We start from the raw sequence: 16,487 nt of genomic DNA, 5'->3' as shown, positions 1-16,487 counted from the left end.
AATATTTTGACATAAGGTTGATTTGTGTTATGTTCTATTGAAACATCGTTGTATCCTTCGCTAGAATAAAATGTAAAATCCGATAGACACAAGAAATGACTCATGACCGAGCAGTCTTACGTTTGATCTTCTCTTTTGATGTCACCTGCTTTATTTCTTTATTTTGTGGGCGACGGTGGCACAGGAGTTAAGTGCTTGCCTGCTGGTGGTGGTCGGAAGGACCGATGGCGCCTGTACTCGGCAGCCTCGCCTCTGTTAGTGCGCCCCAGGGCAGCTGTGGATACATCGTAGCTCATCACCATCAGTGTGTGAATGTGTGTGTGAATGGGTGAAGGACTGATTGTGTTGTAAAGCACCTTGGGGGGTTCCAGGACTCTAGAAGGTGCTATATCAAATACAGGCCATTTACCATTTCCAGTTCAGTAACAACTACATTATTATCTAGTCTGCCTACTTTCTAAACAATTATGTAGCTGCTACATTTCTAGAAACCCCAATTACGTATCACATGGACTAAATGTTTTTCTGCTAAAGGATTCCATTCTGTCCTGATATAAGACATATTTTCTGCTGTTGGGAATTAGAAATATATAAACATGAATTTAATTTGAATAAAGCCTTTCAATTTTTCCCAGTTAGGTTAAATCTAGCTCTTCCAAAACCATTAATAAAAATTCCAAACCTATCCCATTTTAGCTTTTTTTGGTCTATTTCTAGAACAAAACACACAACCTGTGAAGCCAAAGCAGATCAGAGCATGTCCTGTATATAGAACTTGAGATGCAACAAAGATTGACAGCTTCTAAACAGAAACTAAAACGATCATTCCATCACACTAGTAAATTTGCATTTTCATTAATCCCAAATCACTGCCTTGAATATGAATTATTCTTCCCAGATTAGCTCCCTTCTTTATTCCTCAAAGGTTTATACTCCAGCAGTCAATCTATCTCAGCTCTGCAGAGCCCATAAATTGAGGCTAAAGAGGGTAGACAAACACGTTGGGCAGGCGGTGTGGGAATCAGCCGATTAAATCCTTTGTCATTATCTGGCAGGCCCTGCCAGAGACATCTGCTTCTGAATGCAATTTTCAGGCTGGACCGGGAAAAGTGTTGTTCCATTGGTCTGGAGGGGAAGCAACACACCCTGGTTCCTTTTATTCCACTTACATGCACTTCATTTGAGTGTTCCCCTCCACAATAAAGAAAAGAGCCTGTCCCTGATAGCTTTATCTCTTGGTGGCAAAACAGGCATCGCAATGAGCTCAGAAGTGGCACATCCAAGCTTCACCAAGAAAAGCGTAACTTCCTGCATCAGGAAGTGTTCCGATGAGTTTCTTTATTAAAGGTGAAATGATGAATCAGGCCTGGAAAATACAGCAAATACTCAGAAGGGTATTTAGTTGGATTTATGTAGCTTGATGCTCCAACATGAAGTCTAAAACTGCTCCAGTGGTCAATTTGCCAGGCTGGGAAACATACCGGTAATCTGTTGTCCAAGATCAATGGGAGAAAAACAACAGCATAAAACAATAATAACCAGCAGGGAGAAAAACAAGGAAAACCGATCCTGTTTATTTCTTAAAAAGGACCACTAGAAAGGCATTGTGGCAGAGGAAAACAGACTCGGTGGAAAGGATACTAATCTAGAAGTAATCCCCTCAGCATCTGTCACTGATGCATTAATCAGACAGAACGGAAACATGTTATTCTCTATAATTCTCCCCTTGTCCAAAGCCACTGTTGTTGAATTCTTCAGCTTGGTTTCTTTCTTCTAGACAATGCAAAATTTATGTCTTATTGATTCATCTCAAAATGAATTGTACTGTTAAATTTAATCCAGATGAAGATTTTCCAAGCTGTTCGGTAATAAATTGGAAAAGGCTGAATGTTTAATGCGTGTCTCTTCCTAAAAAGTTGATTCTTTTTTGCTATTAAACCCGTTGGACCAAACAGTTATTAAAAACTTCAAACAGACCTTCATATTTGCTTTCACACCTGCAAGAGAACGCTGAGATTCCTTACGGTGAACTCACCCATGACACTTATACCCTTTAAATTCACCAACAGCACAAGTCATTGTAATTAGAACTGTTGGGTCTTTGGTTTAATTTTTAACGCTGAGTTTGAAAGAGTGTTACAAATATTCTGATACATTTGTAGGAGATCTCACAGACTGTGTGAGGAGCTCAGACATCCGGGAGATATTCAGAGCAGAGCCACTACTTCTCATCTGAAGGATTCAGCTTAGGTGGTTCGGACATTTGGTCAGAATGCCTCCTGGACTCCTCTAAGGGGTGATGTTTCAGACATGTCCTGCCAGCAGGAGTTCCCTTTGTCAACCCAGGGCATGCATAAGGAATTGAATCTCTATAGCTCTTTTTAAAAGACACACTATGCTGGCAAATCAGCATAATATTGCTGCCATTGTGTGTTATGAACGTGCCATGGCAGAATGGCAATTCGGGATTTTTGCGGCATTCGTATCTACGCGCTTGGTAGTGATATTGCTGCAGCGCTGGACTTGTGAATGCATATTATGCTTTGGTGCAGCAGAGGGTGGTGTCATGATTACGTAGGTAGTAACTGCCGAACTTCGGCTGGAGATGATAAACTGGAGCGATGCAGAGCTCAGATCACCTGGCCTGTGATCAGTGGAAGACATACACCTTTAGGAGCTTCTTGTCAAAAAAAATTTAATGTGCGCGGCTTCGATCGCAGTAAAAAGCAAGTTATGTCCAAGATAAACAGAAGTCTGCAACAACAGAGACCACCCCAATACCGCTTTTGTACCGCCATCGCGTAATCTTTTGTAAAAAGGACATGAGTAATACACAGTACCGCCAAGGTCTGACCACATGTAAACGACCTAAGGCTCCCTGATGCCGGCTCAGCAGTGCGGCAAATTGGCGGCGTTGTTTACAAAAAGAGGCTTATGTTAGCTAGAAAACGTCTATGGGCTTACTGTATAGGGCTGGGAACCCCTGGGATATTATACTTTTTAAGTCAAGACTTTCAGTTTACTTTCAAGATAATAAAAAACGACCCAAAATATAGTTGAAAATGTAAAAAAAAAAATGGCAGTCCAAGATGGAAAATAACTCTAATGGTTAGGACGACTAAGTGGTCCAAAAGCGCCTGCTCTCTGAAGTTAACAATGTTATCTGTAAACATATATATACCCGGGCAGCGGCTAACAGCAAAAAGCATTCACAAGTGAGTTTCTAAAATGTCTTCACATGTTCTCAAGGCTTCTCGACTTTCTTTCTTAAGTCGCAAGGTGCTTTTCTTGTGTTTTTTTAACATATTCTAAATTGTAGCTGCTGAGCTTTGGAACCTGCCTTAAATTTTCCTCAATTTAGTTTCCATCAGAGGGTACGAGAAATGTGGAACAAATGTGGAAGGGGTTGGCCAATTGTAGACAAACTGAAAATTCAAAAGAAGATCTTGTGACAACATAAGTTGCAGGTTGTATAAAACTTGTTGCGAAAGTGTTTTGTGTTTCCTGTGAGAGTCCAACTGAAAATATGTAAATATTCATACAATTTTTGTGTCTTCAACTAGTTGCCAACATTAGCCCAATAACAAAGTCTTGTGTCAATCTGTAAAGACACAGACATAGAAATCTAGACCAACTGCTGCAGTAGCAAAAGATTTATCTCTCCGGATTGTTCTAGTCATGCTATATTGCAGCCTCAGCAAGTCTACTATTGGCCCAAACATGTTTGTGTCTTGCCAATCACAGTACTCTATGTTTGTTGGGTAGGTTTAGCCCCAGAGCTGTGATGGAGAGTAACTACAAAGAGGGCTCCAGCTCAGGAACAGTGCCCATTTGAATCCGGTTCGGATGATTTAGGCATTTCTTTGATACATGAACAGATAGAGGTATTTAGGTCATTTATTCCAGAAAAGGATGTGTTTCCTTCTTCTTTTTCTACTTGATGGCGGGCTGCCCCATCAACTGATAGTAATAAATATGTCACACTGTTCATTGCTCTGATTGGTCCTAGTGTTGTCCAATAGCATGCAGAGGCAGTTTGAAAGACAACAGTAAATCCCGTCCAATGACTGAGCTTTTTCTATGGGATTAACACTTCCATTTTGACAGCATTCTTTGTTAACAGTATTTTTTCCACACCTGCCGAAATCCTTTGCACAGTACTGTATATAGGATGGCTTACCAGGCTATAAAGACATGTCTTCAGACTCAGTTATGATCTTCTGAGGAGAAACCTCTTGAAAGCTGAAAATAAAGGAACATAAAAATCGGAGTTTAACGACCAGGAAAATGTCTGCTATAAATTAAAATATCTTTACGTACCAGAGTAATTATCCAAGAGTACTTAGCACATTGATGTTGATCTGCCAACCCCTTCATTTGTCGGTCATTACATCAATTCTCACTAAACAAACACCCTTCATCAATGGTGCTACAGCTGTTACCATAAGTGACGACCGGCTAATAGATTTATGTATTTGGATCGGTTGTGTGGGGGATAGAAGCTGTTTATGATTAACAGTGCCTGGAGGTGTGATGTCTCAGTCAATGATGAGCTCCTCTCACAGCGTTTAATCATAATAAAACACACGCAGTCGCTTCGCATCCCTGAGCCCCATCAGTTAGAGACGGGCTTATGTTGGGCCGGCCCCAGAAGAGAAGGGTGGGGGATGCCCTCGCACCACCAGCAGATGAGTACATAGGGGCCGGATGACTTCATGTACACATATGTAAAATATGCTGGTACAGTGTGATGTCACTCAAGGCCCGGGATGATTAAAGTAGCCACAACCCGCTTCAAATCTCAAACACATCACTGGGATCTGCAGCCCTAATCTGGGCAGCTTTTCCATGAACAAAAAAAAAAAAAAAACGAGCCCTCTGACTCCTTCTGAAGACGTCAACTGTGTTTACGGAAGCTGAGGTCAGCTGATCGACTTTGTTTTGTGGTTTTTTTTACGTAGCAAATATTAAACCCAAAAGGCAGAAGCATTTAAAGGGCTGATGGACAGTCAGCTCCGCCGTTTCAACCTTCATTTGCATTTTTACCTCGTGGCATGTATTTTAGATAAGGCTAATCTACTTTATCACCAAATACACATTGATTATATAATGACACATAATTAGGAAAATGATTCTGGGGGCGGCAAACAGCTCTTTTAGACTTTTGTTTTCGGCTTCATCTTTGCTTATCTAGATTAGTCGCATTAAGATGTTAGATTTGCTGCAGCTCGGTGGCATTTGGCATCACAGGGAAAACAGAATGATGCACAATAAATTGTGCTTAATTACCACGTCTGGATAGGTTGTTTCATTGCATTTGCTTACACCAACAAAAACAGTTTACACAAGCTCCTGATAAATGGAGTCCCACGTCTGCATGTGCTGTGCAACTCCCTCCCTATTTCACCCTGACGACCTTCCTCCTGGTACACAAATATTGCTCATTACATGGGGGTTTATGTGCTCGATATAGCCATTGACCCTCAGCCTGCCTCCAGCTCCTGCCGTCCCTTCTCTCTTCCTCATCTCCTTCCCTGTCGATGGCTAGTTACATGGACGGGCAGTAAATTACAGTGGCTGGGCTGGGATTAGGTCTGAGGCATGTAGAGTAGAGGAACACACACACACACACACACAGATGATTGTCTCTTTGGATGCCAGACGACTCCACGGTTTACAGCTCCTTCTTCCCCACCTGCAGATTGTGCCATCAATCAATCTGGTTTCCGGTCCTTGTGTTTTATGTCTTCAAATGCACAGATTTGAATAAGCGCCTAGCTCATTCTAATGCTGCAACGGACACATTCTGTATCCATACAGAGAAATCAGGAGCATGTTGCCTTGCTGAGGAAAGCACAAGTTCAATTTTTACTGATTTTTTTTACATTTTAATGAGAAAAAAAGTCTTATTGTATGAAGGGTTCTCATAAGTACTACTATCAGTGTTTTAAAATATGTTTTAGATAAGTAAAACTCTTAAGTTAAAATGAAGAACTGCCTGCACCAACAGTCTATGATGGCGGCCAAAAATTCTACAATCACACTAAATCACCCTAAGAGCCAAACATGGCCCACTTTGAACATCTCTTTTCTTAACTTAATATATTCCTTCAATCCCTTCCACAAACATGTACCTTTGAACTCTTAAAGGTGTGGGACACCAGTTTAATCAATACTTTTGCTGTGATCTCTCGTAGGAATGAATGCCTTGTAAGTTGTTCTCTGGGGGGAGAAAACACAGGCGCACCATTTACAGGAACTGGAAATGAGCCACATTAGAGCTGAGCTGCAGACATATGGTTTTGGAGTCTTATTTCCTGATTATTGGACATCTTCCCCCCTAATTGGATAACAGCAACGCAACTCCCCCACAGGCTTGCAACGTGGATTTTTAATCTCCCCAAAAAAACTCAAGCCTGGAGGAGTTCGGCTGTGTGGTGGGGTTGCTATTGCTAACAGTTAGCTTCTACTAGCCGAGATGTTCTCTGCTGTTTCATGGATGCTAAACCAACAACTGCTTTCCTTGTCGTGAGTCAAGATGGGTGAGTCCATGGAAGTTAAGTGACAGTGTGATGTAGATCTGTGGGCATTTTCAAATCCTAGAGTTTCATTGTTTATATTCTATTAGAAGCTGATGCAGGAGACTATTTTCATGTTCGGCCTGCATGTAAAATTCAGAGTAACCAGTTATAATCAGAAATAATAATTAAAATGGATTTTTCAGGGAACAACACAAACACATGATGGTTCAGATCTCTTAATGTGGCTTTCTGTGGTAAATTTTTCATCAAGTTATATTTATCATCAACCCTAGTTTGAAGAAATAGAGAGTAAATCAAAGTGTGTTGACAAGCTAACATCTATTCACAACAAACTCAACACATGGATAGATTTTTGCCATCTTAAAGGGGAATTATACAGTTTGGTTTGCTTTTAGCACCCCCAGTGTCTGTTTGTAGAACCGAAACCAAAAATCTATCTCCTCGCTGTGCGTTCATCTTTTTAACACCTTAATCTAACAGCTGAAACATCTCCCAGCCTTCTTTAGGGTCTACAGGAGTGATTCATAACTAAATTAATCAAATCAGATGTGTTCGTGATCTAAAATATGCAGGAAACATGCTGGAAGTAAACTGCAGCGCCAGGTATGTCAGCTCCAGTTTTTTAAAGTCCCAAACAGAGCAGCCCACCAGGCTGAAGTTGCAACTGGATTATTCTGGCCACAGGGGGCGATATGGGCTGGGTGGCTTTTCATTGACCCTGTAATAGATCATTTTAGCACATGCTTGCTCAAGAAAATGATTTAAAAATGTGAAAAAGTTGCAAAGTATGGATTTGTGGTGGTTTTTGCAGATGAAAATAGGAGACGCTAACCGCTAAATCAAGCAGGACTGAGATGAAAGTAAATAGCTGTAACCACATGGTTTAAGTAAAAGCTATGTTATTTTTAAATACCTATTTATGATTATTAAATAAGAAGAAATAAGATATTCAAGCAGGATGTGTTCCAGGCGGCACCAGATGAGCTACGGCTAACTGCTCATTTTCATTTCCAAATACCAATAAAGTTTTATTCAAAAATTGAATCAAGGTTAAGGTTTGTGAGCTTGCAATCACGTAAACTGCTTTTACTTTTTATCAGCAATCCACTTTGGCCTTTGCTCCACTCAGACTAGCCGTTAGCTTGTCAGTCTGGTCAGGACTGAACTATTTCTTCAAACTGAGGTCATTGAAAGAGCTTCCTACAGCAGGTATGATGTTAACAGAACCACTCTTTAGAACATCTGAAGTGTCCCTTTAATGGGAGTGACCTCAGTGACTCTAACTGAAACACACTTGCTGAAACAATTTCTCCATCAAATGACTCGGAAAAAATGATTTGTTCGACTTATTTGAGAATACGTGTCTGTCACGCTCGTGCGCTGATCTACTATTTCAGTACACAGGCGTAATGAAATCAGAGCACGTTTTTACAGCGCTGGGCTTCATATGAGACGGGTATTCTCTGCAGCGTGAGATCACAGCTGTTTAAACGCCTTAAATATCAGGGCTGCACCGTGTTGTAGAAACTAAATTCACTCCATGACTGAATCCTAAACCATTTCAAGTCTGCACTTTTGGTGTGACTCCAGTTTGGCATTCCATTCTCAGCTCTCCCGCTCTCTCTCTGTTGAACGCTGCCAAAACATTTTAGAAATAATTATGTGCTCTTCTGCGACTGCTTTTTGGATTCTCCTCCTTCTCTTTCTCTTTTCAGTCCTGTTAGTCTTCCTCTTTTGTTCCTAAGCATTCATTGTGTTTGCATGAGCAAGTGTATGCAGTTGTGTCGGCGTGTGGGGTCTTTGTGTCCAGGAGTGAGAGACCTGCTCCAGTGATTAATGGGGTTCCTGTGTGAGGCACCACTAGGCGCCGTACACAATCACCGGGCCAGACCGCAGCCCCGCCAGGCTTGTCCTTCACATGAGAAAGGCGGGAAGGAGGGAGGGCGGAGGGAATTTTTTTTCTCTTGCTGTCCTCTACACGTTCCTTCCCTCACTCTGCCCATCCATGCTTCTTTATTCTTCCCCTTCCTTTTCACTGTTGCGTGGTGAGGACGCTGTTCACATGCATCCTTTCTAACACGTGTGGAGAAAACTCCATTTTTCAGAAACACAGTAAAAAACAGATGGAGGAAAAGTAAAGTGAGGAAAACTTCTGAGTGGAGGAGCCCCGCCGTCCTCCCTGCGGTTAGGGTATGCGGCCCCTCTTCTCTGTGTTAAACAAGCCTTTTAAATGGGCTTTAACCTGGGCCCACCCTCAATGGGGCCATTGTGGGAACGGATGTGTGGACAGTAGTCCTCGGTAAACACAGCTACTTGTCCCTTTCTCACATTCAGAGGCTTTTCAGCACCGGCTAGCCCGGAGGCTGCACACTGGCTGGGCAGGGGGCTGAGAAACAACTCAAATAAATGAAATCACAACTGAGGATTTAAAGAAATTTGAGGAAATCTTTTACATATTTTCCCACTTTTTGTTCTTTCTGACATCCAACAAGTCATTGTTATGAATAATGATTTCTCAGTGATACCCCACCACCACCTCTATGGTACGCCTACCTAGTGCCTCCACTCAACCCTTTAATTGAAAACAGAAAAGGTAGCCATTAAAATATTCAACTATGAAAGGATACCTCCTTCAAAAATCCAAAGAACCGTTATCTTGCCTTTTGGAGAATCATGATTCCCATATTTATGTTTATGTTTATTCATTTCGCAGACGCTTTTATCCAAAGCGACGTACAAGTTTTTTTTTTTTTTTTAATAACCTGTAGGGCATGTTGTGATGTGTGGGGGAAACCGGAGTACCCGGAGGAAACCCACGCATGCATGGGGAGAACACGCAACTCCACGCAGAAAGGCGAGTTTTGAACCTGCAACCTTCGTGCTGCGAGGCAACAGTGCTAACCACTGCGCCACCATGCAGCCCATGAGGGTTAAAGTCCCAAAGTCATCATCACACACTGTTGAAATTCATCTACGCATTTGACCCATCCCTGGAGGGGAGCTGTGGCCGCACTCAGGAACTATTTGGTGGTTTAACCCCCAATCCAACCCCGTAAAACAGGAAGGTATTGGGTCCCGTTTTTAAAGTCTTTGGTATGACCCGACTGGGAATCTAACCCTGGTCTCCCAGTGCCAGGGCGGACACTCTACACTAGGCCACTGAGCTTTGTAAAATGAGTCAACGTCGTATGGACGTGTAGATCATGTCTATATTGAGTCTGTCGGTCCATACCACATCTGTAGGATGTTCAAACTGGGTCTTTGCACAGGACAGAACATGGACCACATTCTTCTGTTGCACAAGCATGAAGACACCATTTCTTGTTTTATTACTGCTGCCATGTTGTATTTTTATACCCTGATGTGGGCTGTGTCCAAATTTGTGGGCTGTGTCCTTCGAAGTCTGCATTTGAAGTTTGATTATGTCACAGTGATGCGATGAAAGCTATCCTAAATCAAAGGTTCCTTCAGGTGCATCCTTCTTTACCCCTGATTTGAAGGATGGGTCTGGTGAATCCTTTGTTGCCTACCCTACCCAGTGTTCATTGCAGCCTGAATGGGAGATTTATGCTCTTGTACCAATAGCGGATGACGTGGGATGGGATTACATTTTCAAATGTAAACATTTTAAAATCTGGCTACACAGAAATTAAAAGCTGTGTTGTTTGGCTTCTGTTATTGAATCCACTTACACAAACTTGTAAATTTTGTTAAAAAAGCTCCAAAGAATTCTGAGCTCCCTTTTCGTTGGCTTTTGTTTAGTTTTGTCACAGTTGAGTGGCAACGGGACACACCTGGAGGTCCATCCATAGATACGTCTGATTTCATGTCCATCTAAGTTGATCTGGTCCTTTGAAGGATTTGGCCCCTGGAAAGGGACACAGCTGTGGCACTAAAAGCCCCGCCCACCTCAAACACATAATTATGGTGGTTTTAAAGCATCGTTTAACTATTTATGTATAAATATAATAAAAGAATAAATATTTGAAAATGTAAAAAAGAGATGCATTATTCAACAGAAGTCAACAATAAGAATGTCCATTTGTTCTCATGGAGGGGGCGGGGCTTAAAACATATGCAGCAAGTCTATTGGTTGCATTAGTATGTCCTGTTTCTGTTTACATTGAGTGTGCTTATTGGTTCTCTTCGCATCACCAAAAGAATCGGGGCACCATGGCCACTGGAGTAGACTCAGCAAACATAGGCGTAGGCCTAAGGAGTGACAGAATTGGAATTCAGCCTAAATGAGTCTGATTCTACTTCATTAACTGACGACTTGTATATTTTACTCCTAGGATCTCTAATTGGACCTTCCTGTTGAAATTGGGCACCTGTAGTTGGCCTGCTTGTCTCTGTATCCGTGGCAACAGTGACTCCCCGTGATGCTGATTCTCCAAGCACCCCCCTCCAGCTTGCTTCTCCCCTGCTGTTCCCCCTATTACCGGCACACCATTGTCCTCCATCACTCCCAGAGTAAAGGAGAAAGAGAATCACTCTTTAGCAGCTAGGTGGTGATTTTGTTTGCCGACTGCTGCGCCGAAAGATGAAATTTCAACTCACGACAACGCAGAGGAGCGGGTGATCACACCGCAGGAGCATAAATGAGTGAATTACACACAAGCAAATTAAGTTAAACGACGGCATTTGCAGAGTTGGCAGGAGAGAGGTGTGTTGAAAATCCAAAGGGAAGAAGTCTGATGCTTTTTGCAGTTAAGCAGGGCTTTAAAATGATTAACTGATGCTTTTTATTAATTTAGTTTTATTAAACACAAACGAATCACGCAAGATGAAACGAGTGATTCCAATCAGTTAAAGTCAGATGGTAGCTTTCCTTTGTGTGAATAATCGCCTTCTTCTGGGTGTTTAGTCTCAGGGTATTTTTGCCAGCAGTGCTACTTTGAAATTTGTTCACAGACGAGAACAAATAAAAAAAGGAAGTGCTCAGTTTGTGACGGGAAACGCCACTGAGTGATTTCCCTCTTCTTGTGACAGAGAGACCGTGACGAAAAGGGGTTTCCGTTACCATAAAGTGGAGTCTTATCTCGTAACAGTCTGATTCCACAGAACATACATTAATAGTGAGGGAAAGTTCAGATTGCAGCGACTAAATAGAAACAAACATGATCTGATTTCTAGAGGGAATCTTTCCTGCAGCAGTATAAAAGCCTCTGTCTTTTCTTTGAAAGCATGTGAACTGCATGTAAACATTGCAGCCAGGAAGTGCTGCTGTCAGAAGGAAAAACAGGCTGATGCGTGGTTTCGCTTTTAGCTGTCTGGCTCTGTTTGACCTAATATCTCTGCGAGCATGCAGCTATATCTCCCAGAGCTGTTGTGTAGCCGTAAAGCACCGAGCCGCCACGTATTGATTTCTCAGGGACCCATCAGGGGCCGTAAATTCTGGAAGGCGTGAGTGTCCCAGCACCACCGCCGCCCGAGCCGTCGGCGAGTGTGTGATGACAGCTTAGAGGTATATAATGATCGCAACGTCTCTGTGATGAAGTGGGTTATTGGACAGTGAAGTTTAGCTGCGTTCTGTGAATCATGACCGGCGGTGTCGCCGAGAGACGTAATTGGACGAGGCATCGGTCATCATCAAGAGAACAAGAGCGTGTCGTGCAGAACGGGAGAAGCAGCTAACTGTTTTCTGAGGTTTTAGGTACTGTTCAGTCTGTGCAAAAGTTTCAAGCCACTTCCCATTTTTAATTACCTGCAAATTGCTCGATTAGATTTTCTGAGTGTCTGTTAAAATGCACATTTCAACTTTTCTTCTGAAGTTATATCCATTCTATGGTTGATAACAAGCATGCTTATGAAGTTCTTTGCACAAAATCTCTCTGATATAACACAATTTCAGTTGTATTTTCCTGGACATTTTCCATATCTACCGAAATGAGTCATTTCAGGGCTCTGTTCCTTGAAGAAAAAAGCTGGAGCTGGCCACACCCACCCATTTCCCACTCAGGCTGCTATTAGCTGAAAAGCTCTCATTTCTGTGAGGGGCTCAGAGTAGAACTGCTGCTCTTCCAGCAGTGGTTCTGTTGTAGTTTCCCAGATTGTGACCTCACAACCCTAACCCTTGGACAAAGACTTAAAGCATGCTAAAATAATGAACAAATGAAGGCCAAACATGAGTTAAAACTTTATTTATCATCCTGAAAACTTTTTTTTTCTGCTATAGGGGAAGGAACCTGCCAGAATTGTTAATAATGAATGACTGAATAAATAAAAACAAAACAAAGTTGAAGGAATGTAATTTAACAAACTTATTTTGAAAATAACAACTTTTTTTTTTTACTTTTGTGTACGAGGTGGGTGTTTCCACCGCTGGACTAAACTGTCATTGGTCAGCTACGAGATTCAGAATCCACAAACGCCTAACTGTTTTGTCAGTTTGGCAGCATCAGTCCTCCATACATTATGTAGTTTCACGGTTTCAGGAAAAGTTCCCTTTATCTAAAAATAAACCAAATCCAGACTTCTTTGAAAATAATAACTCTAAGAGTATTAAACATTTGTCTTACATACTGATCAGACTTTTATCAGCTGATCACAGGTTACTCTATATGATGATGCAAAATGAAATTAGAACAATCCAAGCAGCAGATTGCCTTTAATGTTTCTGGTTTCCTTGTTGTTTTATTCAATTCTTTATGAACAAACACAAAAGCTGCTGATTTCTTGAGACCTTCTTTTAATAGAAATCAATAAAATTTTGTTGGGTGGGGTTGGGGTCATATCACATCACACCAAATGAATTAAACATAGAACAAGCTTCCTCTGAGAGAGTGTATTAGTCAGACAGCTCTGTGACGTTGCCAAGTAAACAAAACCCAAACTGACAGCTTTTTTTTCCCACCCTAAAGCCATAAACACACACACACACACACACACACACACACACACTATGCAGCGAGGGCAGCCCCGACACACTGAGTGTTTGTTTGGGAGTGAATAGGAGCTTTGAGATCTGAACGTTTTCTTGCCACGGCGGAGTGGCGACAAAGGAAGACAGCAGAGGCAAGTATCTGAATGTGTGAGTGGTGCCTGTCTCAGAGCTGAACAGCTCATGAATGTGTCTCTGCTCCTCCTTGGGATTAAAACGCACCACTGGAGCCGTCGCTCCCATCTAAACAATCTACAGGAAGAGGAATAAGGAAAGTCTCCATGCATGTGAAGAATTCCTAAAAGAATATTTATGTGCATGTCAGACTGACCTCTAGGCACTCATGTCTGGGGCTACAGGTGACCAGCTGTCTGCCCGAGTGCCCCCATCCGCCCACCCTTCTTCCTCCTCCTCTGGGACAGCTGGAGCCATCAATCAGCCCCCCCCGTTTCAGCCCGGTTTTGTCCGTCTGCTCGACCTGACCACCCCAACAACAACCATACCTCATCTGGACAGGCGTTGCTCCTGGGAGAGCACTGATGTGGATTATTATCTCCTGCATTGTCAGATTAGCGGTTTAAATCTCTCCTTTTCTACAAAAACAGTTTGGATGTCTGCTGAAGTATGTGGAGGGTCTTCTTTGAGATTAAAGTTGGCTGAATCAAACTAAATTCAGTTTAGCTCAGATTTGAACAACCTCAGCTTGCAGAAAGAGAGTTTTAATCTGGCAGATTGGCAAGCTAACGGCTAGTCACAGAAGGATGTAGAACACATAAATATGTCCACTGAAACAGAGCTAACTGTATCATCTACTTGTGTAGTTTTAGCAATAAAATCGTTTGTACGATAGTTGAAGACTCACATTTATTAACATTTTAAACATTTTATTGGTAATGATAATATAACAATCATTAACTTTCATATTAAATTTATCAAGCAATTCCATAATAATACAACAATAATTATACTAATAAAAATCCCACTTGACACTTAATTACATAAACAATCCATGAGCAGGCAGAAAACCCTTAAAAGATTTAAGAAGAAGAAGAAGAAAATATCATTTCTTTAGCGTCTCTAGAGATAAAAATCACGAGGCGCTTCACAAAAACAAAAAATGTAAAAATATAAAAAAGAATTTAGAAAATGGTTAAAAATATATTTAAAATGGGCAAAAAATAGACAATTGTGATTAAAAAATGAAAAGAAAGAGAGAGAGTGAACAGCAAAGAGGGAAATCAGTGGATCCTGGGGAAGGTGGAATAGGTGGGGAGAGCTGAATAAAGAGAGAGAGGTGAAGAAGGTCATACAAAAGCCAGCTTGAACAAGTGAGTCTTCAGCTGCTTTTTAAAGGAGTCCACTGAGTCCACTGATCTCAGGCTCAGGGGGGGAGAGTTCCAGAGTCTGGGGGCCACAGCAGCAAATGATCTGTCACCTTTGGTCTTTAGCCTGGTGCTGCACAACCAGTAGGCTTTGATCACTGGACCTCAGGGACCTGCTGGGGGTGTAGGGACTAAGAAGATCACCAATGTAAGATGGTGCTTGTCCATGTAAGGCCCTATAGACCAGAACCAGGATCTTGAAATGAACCCTGAAGTTGACTGGCAGCCAGTGGAGCTGGAGGAGAAGCGGGGTGATGTGGGTGTGTTTGGAGGACTTGGTCAGAAGCCGAGCACAGGCGTTCTGAGCCACCTGTAGACGGTTCAGGGAGGCTCTGCTCAGACACGTGAAAAGAGTTACAATAGTCTAAGCGTGAGGAGATGAAGGTGTCAGAGCAGGACAGAATGGGACTCAGCTTCCTGAGATGGAAGAAGGAAGGGACGCACAAAAACGACGCTTCAAATCAAAGCAAGCTATGCGTGGCAGCCATTTTAAACATGCGTACGTGTCGTTAAACAGCAAGTATATTTCAGCTCTTAGCATGATCCACCGTTACACATTTTGTCATTGAGGCTGTTTCAAAACTGTAAAAATGGAGTCTGGTCAAATTAGCCATTAGCTTGATCGATGTGCACAAGGTCAGATTTTGTTTACATTTTTTTGAACATCTGAACTTTGACTTGTAAATTATGACAGGTATTGATGATTTTGCTCTCCAACAGATTATCTAAGAGGTTGTTTCTATGATGCATCTGATGGCCATTGAGCAAAACATTGTTGAGGCCACTACACGTGCAGTCGCAGTCCTTTCTCTCCCTGCAGATGGAAAGCATTGAAGCCCATTATTGTGCTCTTTCAGGGGCGTCTTCCACCATGAACTCTTTGGCACACTTTTAAAGAGAGTGGCCTTAATGTATTCAGGCCAGATTCACAGTGGCTTTAGCACTCCCTTCCCCCCGTCCTCTACACACACACACACACACACACACACACACACACACACACACACACACACACACACACACACACACACACACACACACACACACACACACACACTTGCATAACTTTTTCAGGGAAGTGAGGGGTAAACATGTGTGAGTCGTAGCCTTCCCTGGAACTTTTCCATGTTTATCAGAAAGGGAATTGATGGGTCTGACAGGGGGGGGGGGGACTTCAAAGGGCGGCATAAAAAGGCATGACTTCTACAGCCAAGACGTTTCCTGTTTATCTCATGAGAACTTTGTGCAGGACGCTTCATCAAACATTCTCAAACTGTGCAGGACGCTTTCATGCTGCCCAGATTTGCCTGGTTGCAGAGTAAAACACGTCTGCTGAAACAACTTTGCTAAACGTGAGCGAGTGATCTGATGTTTGCCAACTCCGCTGCTATAATTAGGCAGGAGAGAACCCACAGAAGTAGCAGTCGGGAACAGAGGGCTAGTTGTTAGCACTGATTATTATTAGTTGTTTTTTTTTTTTGTGTGTGTGGGGTGAACAGAATTCCTCAGTAATAAGTGTGACTGCTGCCGTTCATGTGACTGTCGGGCTGCACCTCTAGGCTATGGATGGTTCATTGTTTTGTCTTAAAGAGTTGCCGGGGCGACGAGGGGAAGCGGATCGGGTGGAGTCTGTCTGGACACACAGGCTCCCTGGCAGGCTCTCGCTGCAGCATTGCTATG

This window comes from Nothobranchius furzeri, chromosome 7 (assembly GCF_043380555.1).
Source record: "Nothobranchius furzeri strain GRZ-AD chromosome 7, NfurGRZ-RIMD1, whole genome shotgun sequence".
NCBI classification, from domain to species: domain Eukaryota; kingdom Metazoa; phylum Chordata; class Actinopteri; order Cyprinodontiformes; family Nothobranchiidae; genus Nothobranchius; species Nothobranchius furzeri.
This window is presented reverse-complemented; position numbering follows the sequence as displayed.